Source organism: Vombatus ursinus, unplaced genomic scaffold (genome assembly GCF_900497805.2).
Source record: "Vombatus ursinus unplaced genomic scaffold, bare-nosed wombat genome assembly UNPS02014774.1, whole genome shotgun sequence".
Taxonomy (NCBI): domain Eukaryota; kingdom Metazoa; phylum Chordata; class Mammalia; order Diprotodontia; family Vombatidae; genus Vombatus; species Vombatus ursinus.
The window spans coordinates 19246249-19268586 of NW_020954552.1; the positions used below are offsets into that span (position 1 = coordinate 19246249).

The 22338-nt window shown below is 40.1% G+C and overlaps 1 protein-coding gene across 2 annotated transcripts in view; it reads right to left on the reverse strand.

Annotated features, from left to right (window-relative positions):
• The window catches only part of ZNF366 (zinc finger protein 366), a 108325-nt gene that overhangs the window by 85371 nt on the left and 616 nt on the right, over positions 1-22338 (reverse strand). The gene's annotated exons all lie outside the window — the stretch shown is intronic.

A 22338-nucleotide genomic window follows, 5' to 3' on the forward strand; every position in this document is an offset into this window, starting at 1 on the left:
GGTTTGTTTTGTTTTTTTAGGCAATTGGGGTTAAATGACTTACCCAGGGTCACACGGCTAGTAAATGTCAAATGTTTGTCCTGAGGCCGGATTTGAACTCAGGTCCTCCTGACTTCAGGGCTGTTGCTCTATCCACTGCACCACCTAGCTGCCTCATTGCCTAACATGTTTCAGACACTGTGATAGGCTCTGAGGATACAAAAATGGAGCAAAGGCAACCTACCTTACCCTCAAGGAGTTAACATTCTACTGTCTCAAAGAAAATGGAAGCATTAAAATGAGGCTAGAAGTTGTTACACTAGAAAAGAGCAGTCTTATTCCCAGTCTTAGAAACTCTGAGCCTAGAGCTGCTTATAGAGACTCAATTACATTGAGGTGTTTTTAGTGTAACTGGAAGGCTTTGGACAGTGGTGTAGTTAGTAGTACGCAAAAGAAGAGGGAGCTCGAATTATAACCCAACTTTGATTCCCAGAGGACCGTAGGGTTCAGGTAAAGGGCTCTTTTAGGTGTATCAATTGATCAATAGATATCATTTAAACATTTGTTTTGTGTTATAGGGCACAAAAACAGTATAGAAGATTCAGTAAATGATATGATGTGTGTAAAGTACTTTGCCAACCTTCAAAAGCTATATCAATGTCAGTTAACATTCTCATCATCGTTGTAATGACAAGTCTGTGCTCAGAAGGATTTTACCATCCTGTAGGGGAGGCCAAAAATATGCACACAGGGAGTAGTTCTTTAACCAAACAGTTTAAATTAATGTGCTAAGTTACAACGTGCCACAGACAATGAGAGAAAGAGTTTTCATGGCTGTACTGAGAAGGGTAGAAAGAGTTAAAACCATTTCTTCATCTCTTCCAAGACTTCATTCCTGACTCTCTGCCCCAGAAGCTCACTCACCCTAAACTACTTCTCACATTGGAAATACCCTCCATCCCTAGAGCCCCTGCCTCTGATTGGGTTTTTCCTAGATCTTCTGTTTAAAGGAAGATGAGCAAGCCTACCATGTCTTTATTCCTCTCCAGTCTTCACTCTTGAGTCTCTTAACTGTCACTACCATGTACCTATGCTGAGTACTTTCATCTCTCTCCACCGTCCCCCTTTCAATTTTTTTTTTTTTTTTACAGTTGTCTTCCCCTATTACACTTGTAAATTCCTGGAGGGCAGGGACTATCTTTTGCTTGTATTGTATTCCTGGTACTTAGCACAATGCCTGGCAAATAGTAAGTGCTTAATAAATACTTGTTGACTTGACAACTTGACTAGTAAGTTACTTCATTCACTGTAGCCACTCAAAGGAGAGCCTAGCTAACAGCCATGGGTCTGTTGTGAATGAGTCATCTGCACCTCACCCCTGGATAATTTCAGTAGCCTGATGGTTGGTCTTCCTCCCTCAAATATCTCCCCACTCTAGCCATCCTTCACCCAGCTGTCAAATTAATCTTCTTAAAGTGCAGATCAGATCATGTCACTGTTCCCCATCCCTCCACTCCCTCACCCCACCCCATTCAACAAATTCCAGTTGCTCCCTATTACCTCCAGGACCATAATCTTCTCCTTGGCATTCAAAGCCCTTCTTAACCTAACCCCTTCCAACCTTAGTCTTCTTACACCTTGCTCCCCTCCACATACTCTTAGATCCAGTGACACTGGCCACCTTGCTGTTCTGTAATACAACACTACATCTCCAAACTCCTGGCATTTTCATTGGCTGTTCCCCATGCCTGGAATTTTCTCAATCCTTATTGCTGCCTCCTGGCTTCCTTCCAGCCCTTCTTAAAATCCCACCTTCGACAGAAAACTTTTCCTGATTCTCCTTAATGCTAATCCCTTTGCTCTGTTAATCCCCTCTGATTTATTCTGTTTATATCTTTCTTGTACCTAATTATTTGCCTATTGTCTCCCCTATTGGACAGAGAGCTCCTTGAGAGCCCAGACTGCTTTTGCCTTTCTTTGTATCCCCAGCACTTTACACAGTGCTTGGCACATAGTAGGTGTTTAATAAGTAAATGTTTATTGACTGATTGAAGGATTTGTGGGCCAATGATTTGAAGTGTTAGAGATTTACAGAAAGTTTCCAGCTTTAAGACCTCCTTTACTGCACTGTCCTGTCTTGCTGGGCATTACCACACAGGAATATTGTATGCTACTGGGCACAGAACTTTATATTTTAGACCTGTAGCAAAGGCTTACAAGTCATCCCCTCACTGGGCACCCCACTCACCAAGGAAAACGTTCTCTACCTTACATTTGAGGGATTGGGGGGGAGGGAACTCTTTTTGTCACTTCGCGGTTTTTATACGGGAGGGAAACAAAATCATCTCTTGAAAGCAAGGCAGCTATTTGGAAATCAAAACTTTTAAAAAAATGTTAAATTGTTTTAACATGTAATTGGGAAAAAAATAAAATACATATTAAAAAAGAAAGAAAGAAAGGCAGCTTATTCTCATTTAGGTCTCTGGAAACCAGGGCAAAGATTATTCACCTCTATGCATGGGCATGAGCTTTTAAATCAGTGGTAGTATGCACACAGTCTAAATTTTAATATTTAATGATATTTTGACTCAGGTAAAATTTAAAGCCCATGCATCACACAAATGGAGCCTTTGTTGTTTAGCTTAAGTGGCTCTATCTCTCTGCACAGTGGTATTATTTCATAATTCTATAGCCCCCATCGATCATGGTTTCTGCATAAAATTGACTCAAGGGGATAGGGCCTTGGGAAAAAGAATTATCTTCAATGACCCAGGGCACTTGGTCTGTGAAATTTATTTTAGCCTGTTTCTTCCCTTTGGAGAAGGGACCGTTCTGTTCTCACTCCCAGGTCTGCAAACTCTTAGTGCCTTATCAGAAGGTGGCCCAATGACTTAGTGACCCATCCCACCTGGAGGAGGCGTCTAGGGTTGCTCAGGGATTGGGGATGAGCAGGATCAGTGATCTCTATGATTTTTTTTAATGTCTTACCTTTCTACTGCAGTTACTGGCAAGTGAGCTCAGTGGATAAATCATTTGACTCGAGTCAGGAAGAATTGAATTTGAAATTTTACCTCAGAGTCTTAATAATAACTAGCATTTATATGACACATACAGGTTTGCAAAGCAATTTATATGTGTTACCTCATTTGATCCTCACAACAATTCTGTGAGCCAAATGAGCTTGGGCAAGTCACTTGACCATGCTTTGCCTCAGTTTCCTCATCTGCAAAATAGAAGTAAATAATAGTATCTACCTCAGGGTTTGGGGGAGCATCCAATTACATATTGTATGTTAAGTTCTTTTCAAACCTTAAAATGGTATGTAACTGTTAGCTATTATAAATATGTTGAAAATACTGCCCCTGGGGAATAGTTGTCTTGATGAGAAATGGAACCGTGGTGCCATTTAGTGACTTCAAGTCAGGAACGGACTATGAGAAATGGAGAAAATCTAAGAGATGAGATTATCTGGTCTGGTCTTTAAGAAGGTACCATCTATAACTGGCTTTTTCTCCTCTTTATTCTTATTCTCAAAATGGTTTACAGTTAATCCTCAATTATCTGTAGGCAGATTATCCACTTTGTTAGAGGTCTGCAGTCTGGATTTCCACTGAGCTTCCTTGTCAGATGTTTGCCCCTGCCATAGCTTTATGGGAGAGTTATATATTACTACTTAACTAATAATTAATTAGTAAGAACACATACTTAAAGTACTGTCCCTTTATTTCTGTAAAACCTTTCTCTCCCAATCTCTCCATCTCTCTTTCCTCTGAATTACCTGCGCTATACAAGAAAAGACTAGCTAATCCCTGCATTGCTTCTAAATAGAAGACAAATGGCTTTGGACAGCAATATCTTTACTGAGGATATTTATCTTCCTAACAAATTATTTTAAGCTGATGAAAAAAATGCTTATATTTTATATATAATTATATATCATACAATTACACAATTATATATAAATGTTTGTATTTTATATATTATACAAATAAGCTTGTATTATATATGTGCTTGTGTTATATATAAAATATGCTTATATTTTACATATTATATATAAATATATTTTATAGATAGAAAACAAGCACATTTTTCCATCAACTAAAAATTATAGTTGGGAGATGTATATATTATATAAATAAATATTATATATATATACACACACATATATAAAATACAAGCATATTTTCTTGTCAGCTTAAATATATATATACAATACAAATATATTTTCCTGTCTGCTTAAAGACATGTATTTAGGATCTATATGATAACTATACATATATATAACATAAGCATATTTTCCCATCAACTTAAAAATGTAGCTAATACATGTATATGTATATATATGTATATGTATATTAAAAGCGTATTTTCCCATCAGCTTAAAATTTGTAGTTGGAAAGATAAATCTCAGTACGGATATTGCTGTCCAAAGTCAAGGAGAAGCAATGCAGGGATTAGCTAGTCTTCTCTTGTAGGGCACAGGTAATTCAGAGGAAAGAGAGATGGAGAGATTGGGAGAGAAAGATTTTACAGAAATAGAGGCCAGTGCTTTATTAGGTTAAAACAGAAAATTGCATTTCTCTGATTTGGAGGGCAAAGAAATTCACTATTTTTCTGGTTGGTATTCAGTCCTCCTAGTTCTTCTGGGAAACGATTCGTCCATAATTAAATGCCCTTTCAATCAGTACATTTTAAATGTAAGTGAGGTGCTGTCTCTTCTCCCCTTGCCGGCGACAAGGTCCAGCAGGAGTCCAAAGGAGCTGACAGGAACCAATTTTAAATGGCTGGATGAGCCTGGGCATGTGTAGGCTGGGAACACATACCAAGTGGGATTTCACACTTCAGAGTGAAGTATTGTTAAAACTGAGCCTTTTTCTCTCTTTAAAAAAAAAAAAATCTGCTTTTTTCCCTCCTCCTAAATCCCATGTTTGACCTCGAGACAAGGCTGCAACAACAAGATAAGAATTCCCCATCAACAACCCAGGTCTTCTGTCCTCTGGAAGGTGGTTAATGAGGGGAGACAGCGGATATACTTGGTGTTCAAGGGAGTCAGTATCCTGATTGTTGTGCCATAGACGCTGTAGATGGCCAGCAGCTCTTGGGGCAGCCTTGGAGAAAGCTAAGAGAAAATCTCAACTTCTTACCGTTTATATCCCTGGAGGTCTTTCTCCCTGTCCAAATCCCTGTTTATTACCTGTGTGGCTTGGGCAAGTCACTAAACCGTTTTAGTCCTTTTCTTTTCATCTATAATGAGGGCGTTAAAATAGCTGGCTTGTGAGGTCCCTTCCAGACACCAGACGAGTAAACCTCTTCAGGAAGACTCTTTCTTTGTTCATCTCATAAAAAGGCTTTTATGGACCAGGACTTATGGACCTCAGTCATGACCTGATCACAACTTACAGAACTACTGATCCCCTCATTCATTAGAAAAGCCCATATTAAATACCGACCATGTGCCAGGCCCTGGAGATACAGAGACAGAAACAAAACAGCCCTTATTCCCAAGGGGTTCTCATTTTATAGGGGGAAACAACATGTGCATAATATAAAGTACATATAAATAAAAGAAAAGTGATTTTTTTCCTCTAATATATTTTTATTTTGTTAAATATTTCCAAATTACATGTAAAATTTTTTTAACATTCATTAAAATTTTTTTGAGTTCTCTTACTTTTCTCCTCTCCCCCCTCCTTGAGAAGACAAGCAATTTGATATTGATTATACGTGTACAGTTGTGCCAAACCTATTTCCATATTAACTGTGTTACATAAGAAAACACAGATGAAAAACTCAAGAAAAATGAAGAGAGTAAAAAGAAGTATGCTTTGATCGGCATTCAGATTACATCAGTTCTTTCTCTGGAGGTGCAAAGCATTTTTCATTATAGGTCTTTTGGAATTGTTTTAGATCATTGTCCTGATCAAGTAGCTAAGTCTTTCAGAGCCGATCATTATACGATATTGCTGTTGCTATGTACAATATTCTTCTGGTTCTGCTCCCTCCACTTTGCATGAGTTCATATAAATCGAAAAGTGATTTTTAGGGGAGCACTAGCAACTGAAGAAATCTAGAGAGGTCTCAACAACTGGGCTTTGAAAGAGTCTAGAGATTCTATGAGGCCAAGGTGAGGAGGGAGAGCATTCTAAGCACGGAGGACAGTCTATGCCAAGACACTGAGGCAGGAGATGACGAGATAAATGGTCCTATGAGGTAAACATCGAGTAGGCCAGGTTGGCTGGAAAGTAGGATATGTGAAGGGGAAGCATAGAGAGTAGTGAGCTTGGAAACGTGCACTGAATGATGAAGATGGTGAAGGACCTTCCAGTGAGGGCTTGCTGTCTTTAGTATTCAAGTGCCTGGAGGCCAGGGACCTCACCTTGCTATGTTTGGCACAGATTCCTAGTACACTGAGATTGTTCAGGACTTTCTGATGATCAGAATCCTGGAATCGTAGAATTATAACTATAGATTCAAAATTGGAATGTATCTCAAAGGACATCCCTCTTGAGATCACTTGGTGATCTCATAGGCTCTCAAGGTTTTGATCACCACCGCTAGACTGATGAGTATCCAATCTACCTTGTTGCTATTCAGTCACATCCAACTCTTCCTGGCCCCATTTGGGATTTTCTTGGCAAAGATACTAGAGTAGTTTGACATTCCTTCTCTACTTCATTTTACAAATGAGAAAACTGAGGTAAATAGGGGTAAGTGACTTGCCCAGGGTCACACAGTTAGTAAGTGTTTAAGGACGGATTTGAACTCAAGAAGATGAGTCTTTCTGACCCTAGGCCCAGCACTCTATCTACTGTGCCACCCAGCTGCCCACAGATCTACCTATCCTTCCCCAAACTCTCTGCTGACCTCCAATCTCACATCATTGCCTTTCAGACATCTTGAATTAGATGTCCAGTAGGTATCTTGAACTCATTAGGTCCAAAATGGAACTTATTAGCTTTCCCTCCCCTTCCTACCTTCCCTATTACTGTAATAGGCAGCACCATCCTCTCTAATAACCCTCAGGTTAGCAACCCAGGTGTCATCCTGGACTCCTCACTATCTCTCAACCCCCATCCCAAATCCAATTTGTTTCCAGGCCTGTCGATTTCATTTTTGCAACATCTCTTCCATACATTCTCCTTTAACACTGGCACCATCCTGGTGCAGGCTCTCATCACCTCATGTCTGGACAATTGAATAGCCTGCTGGTGGGTTAACCTCCCTCCCCACTCCAATATATCCTCCATTCAGCCACCAAAGTGATTTTCCTAAATCACAGGTCTTACCATGCCCCCACCCGCTACTCTGTAAACTCCAGTGGCTTCCTATCATCTCTAGGATCAAATTTTTAAAATCCTCTGTTTGGCATTTGAAGTCTTTCATAACCTATCTCCCTCCTACCTTTCCAGTCTTCTTACATCTTATTCATTGCCAGGTGCTCTTCAATCAAGACCCTGGCCTTCTGGCTGTTCCACAAACAAGATACTTTGTATCTCAGCTCCAGACATTTTCTCTGGCTTATCCGCGTGCCTGGAATGCTCTTCCTCCTCATCTCCACCTTCTGACTTCCTTAGCTTCCTTTGGGTCTCATCCAAAATCTTCCCTTTTACAGGAAGGCTTTCTTAATCCCTCTTAATTCTAGTGCCTTCCTTCCATTAGTTATTTCTATTTTATCCCATATATAGCTTGCTTTAGATATATTCATTTACATGTTGTCTCCTTCATTAGATTGTAAGCTCCTTGAGGGCAGGGATTGTCTTTTGCCTCTTTTTGTAACCCCAAGGCTTAGCACAGTGCCTGGCACATAGCAGGCACTTAATAAATGTTGTCTGATTGATCCAATCCAGCTTGTCCCTGAATGAGAGTCCACCTTATAACATACTCAACATTCTACCCTCACCTACATTTTTTTTTCCCCAAGATGATTGTCCCTGGTTCCTCCAACCAGTTTGCTATGGCAGCGTCTTGAAGCACTCCATCACCTTGGTTGCTCTCTCTAGATGCTCTCAATTCTATCAATGTTCTTGCTAAAGAACTCCTTCCTCTAGGGAACAGTGACCAAATCATTGCTACCTTCCTAGACAGATCAAATTAATCAATTTTTCTATGGCTTCCCTTACCCTTACTGTGATCTCCCAGTTCAAATCACCCCTCCCTGGTCACTGCTCCCTTACATTGTCTTCTCTCAATAGAATGAAAACTCCTTAAGCACAGCTTAATGAAAAAGCAAGCTTAAATGTGTGCTTTCTTTTTGTAGCTGTTTCCCTAAAACTTAATATAGTGTTTTGCACATAGTAGGCGCTTAATAGATGTGTATCCATTCATTCCTGAACTGTGGTACCAAAAACTGAACACATACTTTAGGTATGATCTGAAGGAGGGTAGAGTAGAGTAGAGAGATAGCCTCCCTAGTCCTCTGCATTATGACTCTCTTCATTTTGTCTAAAATTTCATTAACTTTTTGTCTGCCATTCTTCACTATTGACTCATATTGAGCTTGGAGTCCATTAAAGTTACTGGGTCTTTTTCAGATAAACTACCATTTAGCCATGCCTCTCCCATCCTATATTGGTGATATTAATTTTTTAAATTCAAAATTTAATCCCAGAACTTCATTCTAGTCCCTTACATGTATGCATATTAAATTTCACTTCATTAGATTTGACCATTTCTCTTCTTAATTTCTTACCAGGCTACAGTCTCGGCTTCTCCATCAGAAAAATGTTCTCCATCCAGGAAGATCACTTCAGTCCTGGAATTCATACCTGGGAAGTACCCTCTGCCCCTTCCTCCGAATGGATGGCTCCTCTGAACCTACATTTAAGCAGATTGCCAGGGCCAGACATCTCTTCTTTTTGTACACTGTACGCTTCTCAGATACTTTATCCTTCCTTTTCCATTTTTTGGCTTCCTTTTATGTGTTATTATTCCCACGTGAGAATGTGTTATAGTCCTTTAAGGGCAGGGAGGGTCTTTCTTTTTGTTTGCAACTATAGTCCTGGCATTCCACACAATGCCTGGTATATATTTGTTGTTCAGTCATGCCTGACTCTTTGTGACCCTGTGGACCATGATGTCCATAGGGTTTTCTTGGCAAAGCTACTGGAGTGGTTTGCCATTTCCTTTTCCAATGGATTAAGGCAAACAGAGGTTAAGTGATGTGGTCAGGGACACACACAGTGTCTGAGGCCAGATTTGAACTCAGATCTTTCTGAATGTAGGCCCAGAGCCCTATCCACTGAACCACCTAGCTGCCTTAACACTTAATAAATGCTTGTTGTCTGATATACTGACCAAACGTTTGAGCCTATCAAGATAATTCTGGACCATGACTCTTCCATGCCGGTTGTCAGCTCTTCCTTCTTCCCGGCTTTCTGTCATTTGCAAATTGAACAAGCATGTTTTCCGTGCCTTCATCCAAGTCGATAATGATATTAATCAGCATAGGACCAAGCACAGACCTTTAGGGTCCTCCGTCACGGCCCTCTGTCCAGGATTACGTCAAACCATTCAGTTACTGCTTTGAGCCAGCTCTTTGACCATTTCCAAATCTATCTAACTGTACTATGGTCTGAAGTACAACTCTCCATCTTGTCCTTGAAGCATTGTTGTTGTTTAGTTGTTTCAGTTGTGTCCAACTCTTCATGATCCCGTTTGGGGTTTTCTTGTCATTTCCTTCTTCAGCTAATTTTATAGATGAGAAAACTGAGGCAAATAGGGTTAAGTGACTTGCCCAGGGTCACACAGCTTGTAAGTGTCTGAGGTCAGATTTGAACTCAGGAAGATGAGTCTGGCACTCTATCCCACTTTGTCGCCTAGCTGCCCTCCCCTTAGATTTTACCAAAAGTTTTGTTAAAAACTAGGAGTATGTATGTGTGTGTGTGTGTATATAGGGTGGGGGGGGGCATACCAAATTCTCCCTCTCTTGTAAACTATATAACAAACCATACTGTTTTATGTAATGTTGTCAATAAAGGGAGTGAGTTTAGTTTGTCATGACTTGTTAATTTTGACGAAGGCATGCTGGTTCTTTATGATCGTTGCTTCCTTTTCTAGGTGGTTGCTGTCCATTCTTTTAATAATAAATTTAAGAAGTTTGCCAGGAATCAGAGTCTAGTTCACTGTCCTATAGTTTAATGACTACTAGTGTTTCTTTTTTTTTTTTAATGGGGTTGACATTTGCCCTTCTCCAGGATCTTTCAAAGAGCGTGCTGATGTTTTAGTAATTTCATGTGCCAGGTCTTTCGGTGAGCTGGGACGCCATTCATCTGGGCTTGGAGAGTTGAATCCATCAAAGGCAGCTAAGTGTTTTCCTACTCTCTCACTATGTTTGGTCCTTCCCATTGTAGAGCCTATCACATCGGCAGAGAAAATAGAAGCAAAATAAGATTGGGGTAGTTCTGCTTTTTCCCCATCATCCATTATCATCATCCTATCTGCCCTAAACAGTGATCCCAACCTTTATTTTTATTGATTCTCTTCTTTCCTTTAATAAAGCTAAAAACAGAAACATTTTTATTGCCTTTAGCTTTCCTTACTAGCCTCAACTCATTCTGAGCTTCAACACTCCTGACTATTTTGAAAGGATCACATCACTCTTTTATTCACCTTCCATCATATGCCCTTGCTTCCATCTTCTGAACATCTTTGTAAAATCTAAGTTGGTAAATGAAATCCCTGGTCGTCCACAGCCATCCTGTTGAGAACGCTCCCCTTTTTCTTCCTCATCAGAATTGTTTTTCTTGGTATTTTGTGAATTTCATTCTAGTTGTGGTCTTGCTTCCTCTATGCAATCTTATGCCATGAGACTCTACCTTTACTTTTCTCTGGAAATCTGCTCTTCTAAAATCTAGGGACCATGTCAGCCTAGACAGTTGGCAGCAACTGAACAACAATTAACAATGGCAAGGCTTGTGCTTTATGAAGATTATTTTGAACCAGGGACTGGAAAGAACAGAGACCAGAAGCTGGGAGACCAGTTAGGAATCTATTGTAATAATCCAGGTGAGACTTGATGAGGGTATGAATTATGATGGTGGCCTTGTGGGTACAGAGAATTGCACATATATAAGAGATGTTATATAGGTACAATCAACAAGACTTGACAATTGATTGAATATGGGTGTGAAAGAGAAGGAAGAGTTGAGGATGAGTCTGGATGCCTGGAAGGATGGTGATGGCCTGGACAGAAATAGGGAAGTTTGGAGGTGGGTCAGGTTTAGGGACAAAGGTACTGAGTTCCTTTTTTGGACATGTTGAGGCTGAAATTCTTATAGGACATTCAGGATCTTTCCCTTGCATTTGTCCTGACCCCCATTACTTTCTCCTCATCTTTGGCTGTAGTGTCTTCATGAATTTTATTGTATAGATTGAGTGATAAGCACATGATCCAAAGTGTATGGTAGGGAAGAGGGCACTTCAATCCAGTTCACCTGCTAGTTGAGGCATCACCCTTATGATGTCTTTGATCCTTTTTGAGAATGAAGGATGAACAACAACAAGGACTCCTATGATTTCACTTATACAGGGGATTCCCTGGTGAAGAAATTCTCTCTGTCAATTCAAGTCATTAATTTCTCTGCAACTTATAGTCTGAGCTACTTAGAGCACTGAGAAGGTAAATGACTTGCCTATGGTCATACAGCCAATATGGGTCAGAAGCAGGACTTGGACCCAGATCTTTCTGACTTTGAGGCTAACTCTCTATTCAATACTCCTTGATGTCAATGAAGTGAACTATAAAGATCTTTAAGTTTTTTTTTTTTTAATAAATGGTAAAAGCTGTGGCGTAGGTGCTGACAGTGCTATGGAAAATTTTCTTTTCCTTGTCCCTATGGAAATATGGGGAAGACAGACAGGATCCTGGTTAGAAGAACTTATTTTTCCCTTGTATACATTTGAGAGTGAGAAACCTACAGTCGTTCATTCATTCTTTCAACAAATACATATGATCTACCTTTTCTCCCTGGCTGGGCTTTATTGAGTTTTCAGCTTCAGTATCAATTGAAAATCCCCTCTCAAGCTAATTTAGGAGTAGAGAAATCTCATATCCCATCCTGGGCATGAGAGGACATCAAGGGAATACAAACAATTTCTCAAACAATTTCTCAAAACAATTTCCCCCACCAAATCTGTTTGAAATTTCTAGGAGTTCTTTGCATGGTGATGGGCAGAGATGAGACCATCCAAGGTGAGACAAAACTGAGACAGCCCCTGGGACACCTCTCAAGACACAATGGGCAGAAAAGGGCAACCAGACTGTGCACGCCCTTTGATCCAGCAATAACATTACTAGGCCTGTATGCCAAAAAGATCATAAAAGGAGGAAGGACCCACATGTACAAAAATATTTATAGCAGCTCTTTTTGTGGTGGCCAAGAATTGGAAATTGAGCAGTTGCCCATCAATTGGCGAATGGATAAAAAAGTTGTGGTATATGAATGTAATGGAATGCTATTGTGCTATAAGAAATGATGAGCAGGAGAATTAAAAAGAAAAAACAGAAAGACTGATAAACTGATGCTGAGTGAAGTGAGCAGAACCAGGAGAACATTATACACAGTAACATTGTACAATGATAAACAGCTCTTCTCAGCAATACAACAATCCAAAACAATTCCAAAAAACTCATGATGGATAATGCTATCCACATCTAGAGAAAGAACTATAGAGTCTGAATGCAGATCAAAACATACTGTTTTCACTTTTTTTGGTTTTTGGTTTTTTGTGACTTTTCCCTTTTGTTCTGTTTCTTTTTTCACTGCATGAGTAATGTAGAAATATGTTTACATGATTGCACATGTATAACCTATATCAGATTGCTTGCCATCTTGGGGAGGGAGGAGGGGAAGGGGAAGGGGAGGAAAGGAGGGAGAAAAATTTAGAACTCAAAATCTTATAAAAAGTGAATGTTGAAAACTATCTTTACATGTAATTGGAAAAAATAAAATACTATTTACTAAAAAAAAACAAAAAAAGATACAATGGGCAGTTCCTTTGCCCTTGCCAAGGTCAAAGTTAGAAATAATTAGTGCAACAGAATAGGTGCTGGATTTGAAGTCAGAGGCCTGGGTTTGAATCCTGCCTCTGCCACTACTTATGTGGCCTTGGGTGAATCATTTCAACTTTAAGGGCTTCAGTGTTCTCCTCTGCAAAAAATAAGGATGTAACTAACATCTAAGGTTCCTTTATTTTTTAAATCCTATGTATCTTTGATCTGAGGCTTATATATTCTGGGCTAGATTTGTCATAAGGGCAGCAAGGTGACAGAGTGGATAGAGAGCCAGTCAGGAGGACCCAAGTTCAAATCCAGCTTCAGACACTTACTAGCTGGGTTACCCTGGGCAACTCAACCCTGTTTGCCTTAGTTTCCTCATCTGTAAAATGAGCTGGAGAAGGAAACGGTGAACCACTCTGGTATCTTTGCCAAGAAAACCCCAAATGGGGTCATGAAGAGTCAGACACAAATGAAGGTTTGTCACAGAACATGGGATATTTGACAAAAAAGGATTAAGGACAAAAAGCTTCCAGCTTAAAGAACAACCAGCTGAAGTAGCTATAGTAGAACCAGGCCCTGGGTTTGTTGAAGGGCTCTGAGACTAGATCTTTTGGGGGTCTTGAGAGGATGGCGTTGTCTTTGAATGTCTATGGTAAATGACCTGACAGAGTAAAAAGAGAGAGAGAATTAAGGGGATCAATCCCCTTAATTAGAAACCTCTAGCCCCTTCTTGTTGTTCAGTTGTTTCTGACTCTTCGAAACCCCATATGGATTTTTCTTGGCAAAGATACTGGAGTGGTTTGTCATTCCCTTCTCCGGCTCATTTTATAGATGAGGAAACTGAGGCAAACAGGGTCAAGTGACTTCCCCAGGGTCACACAATTAGTCAGTGTTGAAGGCCCTATTTGAACTCAGGAATATGAGTCTTCCAGACTCCAGACCTGGTGCTCCATCCACTGCGTCCCCTAGCTGCCCCAATGTTGTTTTACCAGATACCAATCATCTTGCTTTGTTTGTTGTTGAATTTAATTCAGCCTTATTATTCAGCATTGATATTTAGCATGTTGAATTTTCCAGTGCCACGGGAGGCCACCACAGCAGCCATCACTTGCTCATTCACGATTCTTTCTAGGTGTCTCATTTGGTCTAATTGAATAAATGAAAGTGGATTGCAAGTAGTAAGCATGTCATTGTTTCCCTCACTGAATTGACTGGGCAGCTTTCATGTAAATTCAGCTCATCAAGGACAAGGTGTATATTTTCATTTTGTTTGTTATCTTTTCATGGCCTAGTATAGTGCCTGGCACATAGTAGGCACTTAAATGCTTGGTAATTGACTTGGTGATTGATTCCTTTAACTTGAAGGCACTTCCCCATTGGTTTAAAAAAAAAAAAAGAGGAATTCTGGGTATTTGCTACAAGGTTCCCAGCCTAACAACCTTTCATTTAAGGATGTACAAATGAACACCTCCACCCTCTGCCCTCCCCCTCCAAAAGCGTTCTACTTCATCATCTCTCCCGGACAGTGTGATGTCAGGGAATTAACACTGGAATAGGCAAGCAAAGATTTGGGTTATGCTTCTGGCTCAGGCACTTCCTCGTTATGTGACCCAGGAAACGTCACTACTCTGAGCCTCAGTTTCCTCAGCCATAAAATGGGAATAAGAAAGTTGTGATTCTAAGGTAAATTGTTACTTGTCAAGTGGGTGTTTTCCAAGTATGCACTTTAATGTATAGGGACAGGTAGTATCAAAGTAATCTCTGTCATTAAAGTACATTCATTGGAAAGAAATCTACCACACTGTTTATTTGGGGTTATATGAACCAAAAATTACCAGTCTAACATCTGATCAATATTTTCAGTTTTCAGTTGCTTGTTTTGGTACCATGTATACACAGCCTACTTGAATCCTTAACAATGGAATAATAATACTATGATACTTACCCCCTCAGAGTTGTGAGAGCCAAAGCTCTTAATAATCTGGCCCCCTACTTTTCCACGCTTCTTGTTCAATGCATCCTTCCCTCCCCCCCACCATGTATTCTGCAATTCAGTGACCCTGGTCTCCTGGCTGTTCTTGGAACAAGACTTTCCATTCCCCATTACACTGTGAGCTCACTGAGAGCAGGGACAGCTGCTGCCTTTCCATTGAATTTCCATTCCTGGCATATACATGGCAGATGTTTAATAAATGTTTATTGACTGATGATTATTGACCGAGCAAATGAGGTAATAATTTATAGACATCACCTTATAAATGTGAAAGTGCACTATCCTGTATAAATGACATGTATCATTATAAATATCACACCTACTCCCCTGAGAGGCAACATGGTGTAGGAGATAGTGTAATCAGGAAGATCTGGGTCTGAATCGTGCATCAGCAACGTGCTGGCTGTGACTCAGTGATGTTGGCCAAGTTGTGCTATATCTCGTAAAGTGGGGAGTTTTCATATGACGGACCCTAAGGTCCCTGCCAGCTCTGATCCTATGATCTCATCACTTATGTAACTTATGATGAAGAAAATGACCTTTAGCCTGTTGTTTCTTTTGCTTTCATACATACATGCATTTTTACCTGGATAATTATGAACAGGATTGCAAGATCTCATCAGCATGGTGCTCTGGCTGCTTCTAGGCAAGTGTTAAAGAACAGATTTAACCCATTTGTTTCTGGCAGGGTTAGGAGAAGGAGGCGGTCCTGGGTCTTCCTTTTAGCTTTATGGCTGTGGTCCACAAAGCACCAATCGATGTGACCTCTTTTAACCTTCTCTATCTATAGACAGCATAGTGGAGTAGATGGTGGGCTGGCCTTGGAATCAGGAAGCACTGAGTTCAAGTCCTGTTTCTGACAAATAGCTATGTGACCTTGGGCAAATAATTTAACCTCTCAGGCAACTCTTTATGACTATGTTACAGATGATGATCAATTGTGAAAGACCTAGCTACTCTGGTAAAAATGATCCAAGATGATTCCAAAGGACCCATGATGAAAAATGCTATCCACCACCAGAGAGAGAACTGATGAACTCTGAGTGCAGACTGAAGCATACTATTTTTCACTTTCTTTATTTTTTCTTGCTTTTTATTTTCTGCAACATGGCTAACACGGAAATATGGTTGGCACGACTTCACATGTATGATTGATATATTGCTTACCTTCTCACTGGGTGGGGGAGAGGCTGGAGGAGGGATAGAATTTGGAACTTAGAATTTGTAATATATTTTTTTAATTAAAAAATTTGATATATATAAATGGATGAATGAATAAATAGATAGATAATGGGGGTTACATAGAAATTATTCATCTGTATATGTGGAAAGAAAGGTTTCCCACCTAGGTAGGGAGGAGGTAGGTAGGAGGGTTTTCTGCACCAATTAAATCATAGGTCCAGACACTCTTCCCCTTCAAAAAATATATATATATGTATGTATATATTTGTATGTATGTATATATACATACATATATATAAATGAAATTTACTAGACATGCTTATAAAATGCATAGTGTGAAGGGCATGGTGGCGTGTGCCTGTAATCCCTACTACAAGGGGGGCAGAGGCTGGTAGATTGCTTGAATTCAGGGGTTCTGAGCTGCAGAGGGGCTAAAGGCCATCTGGTGTCTGTGAGCCCCCACACACCCCTGGGAAGGAGGAGCTACTAGGTTACCTAAGGAGGGGTAAACCGTCCAGGATGGATATGGAGCAGGTTAAAGTTCCCATGGCAATAAAGAATGGTATTGGGCTGTTAGTGGTTGCTGCATTTCCAGGCAGGGTGAGATAGGGAGACATAAGGGGGAGAGACAGACAGACAGACAGACAGACAGAGAGAAAGACAGAAAGACAGAGAGAGAAAGAGAGAGAGAGAGAAGGAAAAAAAGGAAGCAGATAGATAAGTGAATAAATAAGTAATAAATAGATAAATAAATTACTTGATAAATAAATATACAATAGACAGAACAAAAGGCCATAAAATGTATATATGCTATCGGGAGAGATTTGGCTAACAAAGTTTTTAAATCCCACCAGTAAGGCAATAAGCTCCACACTGTTTTAATAGAAGCAGTTTCAGATTTCCCTGGGAAGTTGACTTTCCCAAAGCCATTAGAAGGGGTCACTGTACATTTACCTCAGGCCTGCCTCCCACCCCCAATCTTTGGGCCAAAATTTAAATGTCAGTAGCATCAGAGCTGATCATTTCATGCAACATGTAGAAGGAAAAAGAAATAAAAATCTTTCTCACTTGAAACTTCTAATGGCTTAAAGAAATAAAAAGTAAGTTTATCCCTGTGGAATTGCAAACTTTGTTTTATGGATCTAAGCAATACATCTCTTTATATGCCACATTCTAAGACAGTTTTGAGTGTTCACATTGATCAGATCTCATTTTGGAGTTCTCTGTAATAACTATTCACCTTCTTCTCACTCCTTCCTAAGAAAACATCCCAAACTTAATTTGGATTCCATTTCAAAGTATGTTTCTCTAGAAATATATCTATATTTAAGCTTTCTTTACATTATAAAAGAGGTAGAATTCTATATATAGTGATCACTAATGCAGTACCAAGGAAACAGGAGCAAAAAGAACTCTTGAAAATCAATCTGATAGAATCACAGGAAATTAGAAAAAGACAAGTGACCTTGGATGCAGAGCCATCACTAGGGTGGGATCAAAGGATTTTTGGCCAAGGATGCCAAAAGGTATAGGGGTGTAAGAGCGCTTAAACTCCTTCAAAAAGGAGAAACAACTAAACTTATTACTTAGTCAGAAAAAGCTGTTGAAATGGGAAGCCAGCTAAATGGCTGCTTTCACCCAAGGCCACCTCCTCCCCAGCTTTTTTCTTCCCCAGTAGATCCCTTGGGGTCTCTGTCTCTCCATCATGGGGTTATGTACCAGTATCTCTCCATTCCACCTTGTATCAGTTAGCAGTCCATACACATTTGTTAAGCATTTACTCTGTGCCAAGAACTGCGTTAAGCCCTGCGTATACAAAGAAATGTAAAAAACAGAAAACACCACCCTTACTCTTAAGGAACCCACATTTTAATGAGGGAGACCACATACAGATAAGAATCTGCATACAAGATATATACAACGTAGATGGAAGGCACTTGGAGGGGGACAGGGAAGGGACCACCCCAGCAAGGAGGATATGGGTTGAGTCTTAAAGGGAGCCAGGGAAACTTGTAGGATGTGGCGAGCAAAGTATTTGAGGCACGGAGTTGGGAGATGGTGCACAAAGTGGTGTTATGGAGTGTCACGTGTGAGCGTAGCAAGTACACTAGTGGGGATGGGTGGCAGAGTTCGTGGAGGGGAGTAAGATGTAAAGATACTGGGAGGGCGGGAAGGAGCTGCTTTAAATGTTAAATAGAAGATTTTATATTTGATCCTAATAGGGAGGTAATAGGGAGCCATTGGAGTTTACTGAGTAGGGAAGTTACATGGCCGGATCCCAACTAAATTTGTCTTTTTAAAGACTTTTAAGTTTTTAATCAACTTTGAAGTTGATTTGAGTACATCTTTCATGCTTGCCCCAGGCAGGTTTCCTGTTGCTTGCCCCAGGAGTCAGAATTGCTAGTTACTGAACTACTTTGAGAGCCTCTAGTCCAAACCCATCATTCTATAACCACAGTGTCTGAGGATCAGAGAAATTAAGTGACTTCATAGCCTCAGGAAATCTCAGAGGTGTGAGGACCTCAGCTGTCATCTATCTGAACTCACATCTGAATGAGAAATCTCCTCTGAAACATCCTTGGTATCATCTATCTGAACTCACATCTGAATGACAAATCTCCTCTGAAACATCCTTGGTATCATCTATCCGAACTCACATCTGAATGAGAAATCTCCTCTGAAACATCCTTGGTATTATCTGGCCTCTGCTTATTCAAGGTCATACAGTTAGCTATGGATCTGGGAAAGACACTCAGGCCCCTGACTTGAAGTCTGCTGCTCTTTCTACCAGATTGGGTTGCCTTGGAAGGCACCTTGTGCGACTTTGTCACAACCCAGCATCGTTTCATTCTAGTGAGAAGTGTCCAGACAAGCTACGAGATGGATCTAGTCCCTTTTGTTCTAACAAAGGTTTTCTGGGAAATGAAATTAGAGATGGACAAAATCTAACTTAAATTGGAATAGTAATTAGACCAGGCAAGTAAATCAATATATGCATTTCAACAGTTCAAAGTGTAAGGGGAAAAAATTGGACATATTCTCCTGACCCTCCCTAAAAAAGTGGTAGCAAGAGGGGCTTGATTTTCAGACCTAAACTGGATTTCTCCTGGCTAAGTTGCTCGGGAGAGTGTTGTTTTGATCTGTGCTGGAGGAGAGGGGGGAGGTGGCAACAGTGGAAGAGGGAGGGGGAGAACTCTCAGGTAATTGACAAATCATCTTCTCCGGCTGAGTCATGGAAGAGAGCTGGTGGGCTCTAGAGAAAACTGCATCCAGCTTTCTGTAACCAGGCGAAAGGTCGCCATAGACACAGGACTGGGGAGGATGGGGAAGTGGGGGAAGGGGACAATAGGGCTCTAAAAATAGACCTGAGCAGCTTCTTTTCACATTCATCTAACTTGAAAGATTTCATCTCCAAGCTACTGTTTCTCCGCCATTGATCTCTGCTGGGCACCACTGGTACAAATTATTCTGGAGCGGAAAGATTTGGCTTTCCTGCAATGCTGAGAGCTAACCATCAATATTTGAAAGCCTATCTGTGATTATTTCACAAGAGTTCAGAGTACCGAAAATCTATGTTCAATGTGTATTCAGCCGCAAAGCTATAAGAAATAATTTAGGCTCAGACAGAGGTAGAGCGTCATATTGATCAAGAATTAGGCACCTGAGAGATAGGAAAATTATTAAAGGTATAGGTCTTTGCATATCAGTTCATAATCTGTGATTTCTTTGGTGTAGGTATTTCCTCCACCAGAGTATAGTCCATCTATTATTTAGCAGATAAATCTTAGAGATTTATCTAGCTGTGAATTAGTGACTTGCTCATGGTCACAATGCTACTAAGTGTCAGTTGTGAGATTTGAACCCAGGGCTACCTGATTCCAAGTCCAGCACTCTTATCACTTCACCAGTTGGCCTCTCTGCTTTGCACACAGGAGGGACTTAATAAATGGTTGTTAAAATATTGAAAAGACGAACAACTTTGAAAGACTTAGGAACTCTGATCAACATTAACAACCAGCCACAATTCCAGAGGACTCATGCTGAAACATATTAGCCACCTCCAAATATGGTCTCAGAGTGCAGACTAAGGCATATATTTTGGATATGGCCACTATAGGAATTTATTTTGCTGGACTCTACATGTTTATTTATAACAGGAGTTTTGTTTTTCCTGCTTTCTCAATGAGGCCAAGTGGAGGTGAGGAGTAAGAAAAAGTAGATCACAAAAATAAAATTAATTTTTAAAATTTGTTAAATTAAATTATTATGTATTGTAAAAAAGGAAAGGACAAGGCGAGTATTAACTTGATATAATAATATTCAAGAACTCCTGAGTAATTGTGTCCTCTAGATGAATATATTTTCGAAGCACACAAGGCTACCAACTGGACATCATGACCTAGTTGTCAATTTATAACATAACCACATGTGGCAAAAATGAATTGAAGCTATACTCTTTGTGTATTTGGAGATTCCAAGTAAAAATTTTCCATGTTGGCGCTATGAAAGAGCTGGTAGACACCACGGAATCACATTCACACCTCCTTGGTCTTTGGTGGGGTACAGTGTCTCTAGACTACGGTTTATAAGGCAATGAAACTAAATGAAATTATGGCCATGGTTTCCCTTCGGGTTATTGAAGTATTTTTTATTCAAGTAACCAACAGATATTTTAATATGACTCTCCTTCCCCTTTAAATGGAAATTTTGAACATGTGACCTTTTTAAAGAAAACAGAAGAACACTAAAGTACATTAATCTGGGGTCGCAAATGGGAATAAACAGACAGATTATAAATTGGGTTCATCTTGCTTTGGGGTCATCCAGGTGCTTTGCCTCTACACGTTCTGTAGGCTGCTCTCTGAGTCATCAAGCTCTCGCTTTTTACATTTCATTCCATCAGAAAACATAGTCATATTTTTATTTTTTAACATTTGTGCTTCGCATTTTCATATTTCAACAACCAAAAGTCGAAGGGGTTGTTGTTTTCGATCCAGTGTACAGAATCAACCAAAAATGAAACCAAAAGGCCCAAGTAATGAAGATTGCAGGTCAGAATTCACTCCTGGAGGTCATGATTGCTGATAAATCACAGTTGCCTAGATTATCAATCTATGGTCCCTTTTCAACTTCAGGTCAATTGAGGGAATGAAGCAGGGGAGGGGTCTTTATACCACAGCTGATGGTTATTAAGCTAATTGCCACACCACCAAACTCATAGTTTCAAAGACAGAAAAGGATAGATTGGAGCACATTAATGGGTGGCCACAAAATAAACTTTCATTCCACTATTTTACAAGTTACTCTCTTTTCTAGTGCTACCAAGCAAAGTCTACAGAGAAAAGAGAAAGAAAAGAAAAAGCACAGAGGTCTTTTCACATAGAGGACTCCCAACAATCCACTACAACTGTATTTTGCCACCATTTATTACAGGGATGGCCAGATTTCTGATGCAGATCACATTTCTGCAGTGAAATCTTAGGATTAGATCCTTATTCTTGTCAATGAAAAACTGGCTGTTTGAGTCTTTTCACTACACAAAGCAACTTCAGTCAGCAAATTTCACCAAAAACTAATATAGAAAAGAAATACATAACACCCCTGCCTAGTGCCCCTTTCCCTGTATTGTACTGTAAGTTTCTACAAATACATATGGCCTTTTCATGTGACCCAAATGACCTATTTTTGGATCCCCTCTCAGCCTGTCATGATGGAAGCTCAGTAACAGTATTTCTGATCACAGATTTCAGGTTTGACCCTTTATAAATGGTTGGTCTAAATGTCTCCTCCTGGTTGTGCTTGACTAGTGCATTACATTTCACTTGGTGCTAGGAAAACCACTGGCTATTTGGGCTGAGTGAAAGTACTAACATAAGCTTAAAGTATAGTCTTGGGTCCAGTTATTATTACATAAGATCAGTCCTTGTCTTCCAAACCAGTACCAGGAAGATGTTCTCAACTGAAAGCCAAGTACCTTAGAGGTGATGCCCTTTGGTGTATCCTTACGTACATATGGGCCACAGGTTCACCGTCAGCTTACACCTATGCCCCAAACACACAGTCCTTGTAACCCCATGCATCCCTCTTTTCTTTCTCTTAGATTAATGACTCAGAATGGAGCTCATCTGTGACCATGCCTATTTTGGAGGATATTTGCTGGGGAGTAGAGAGAAGGGGAAAAGAGGAA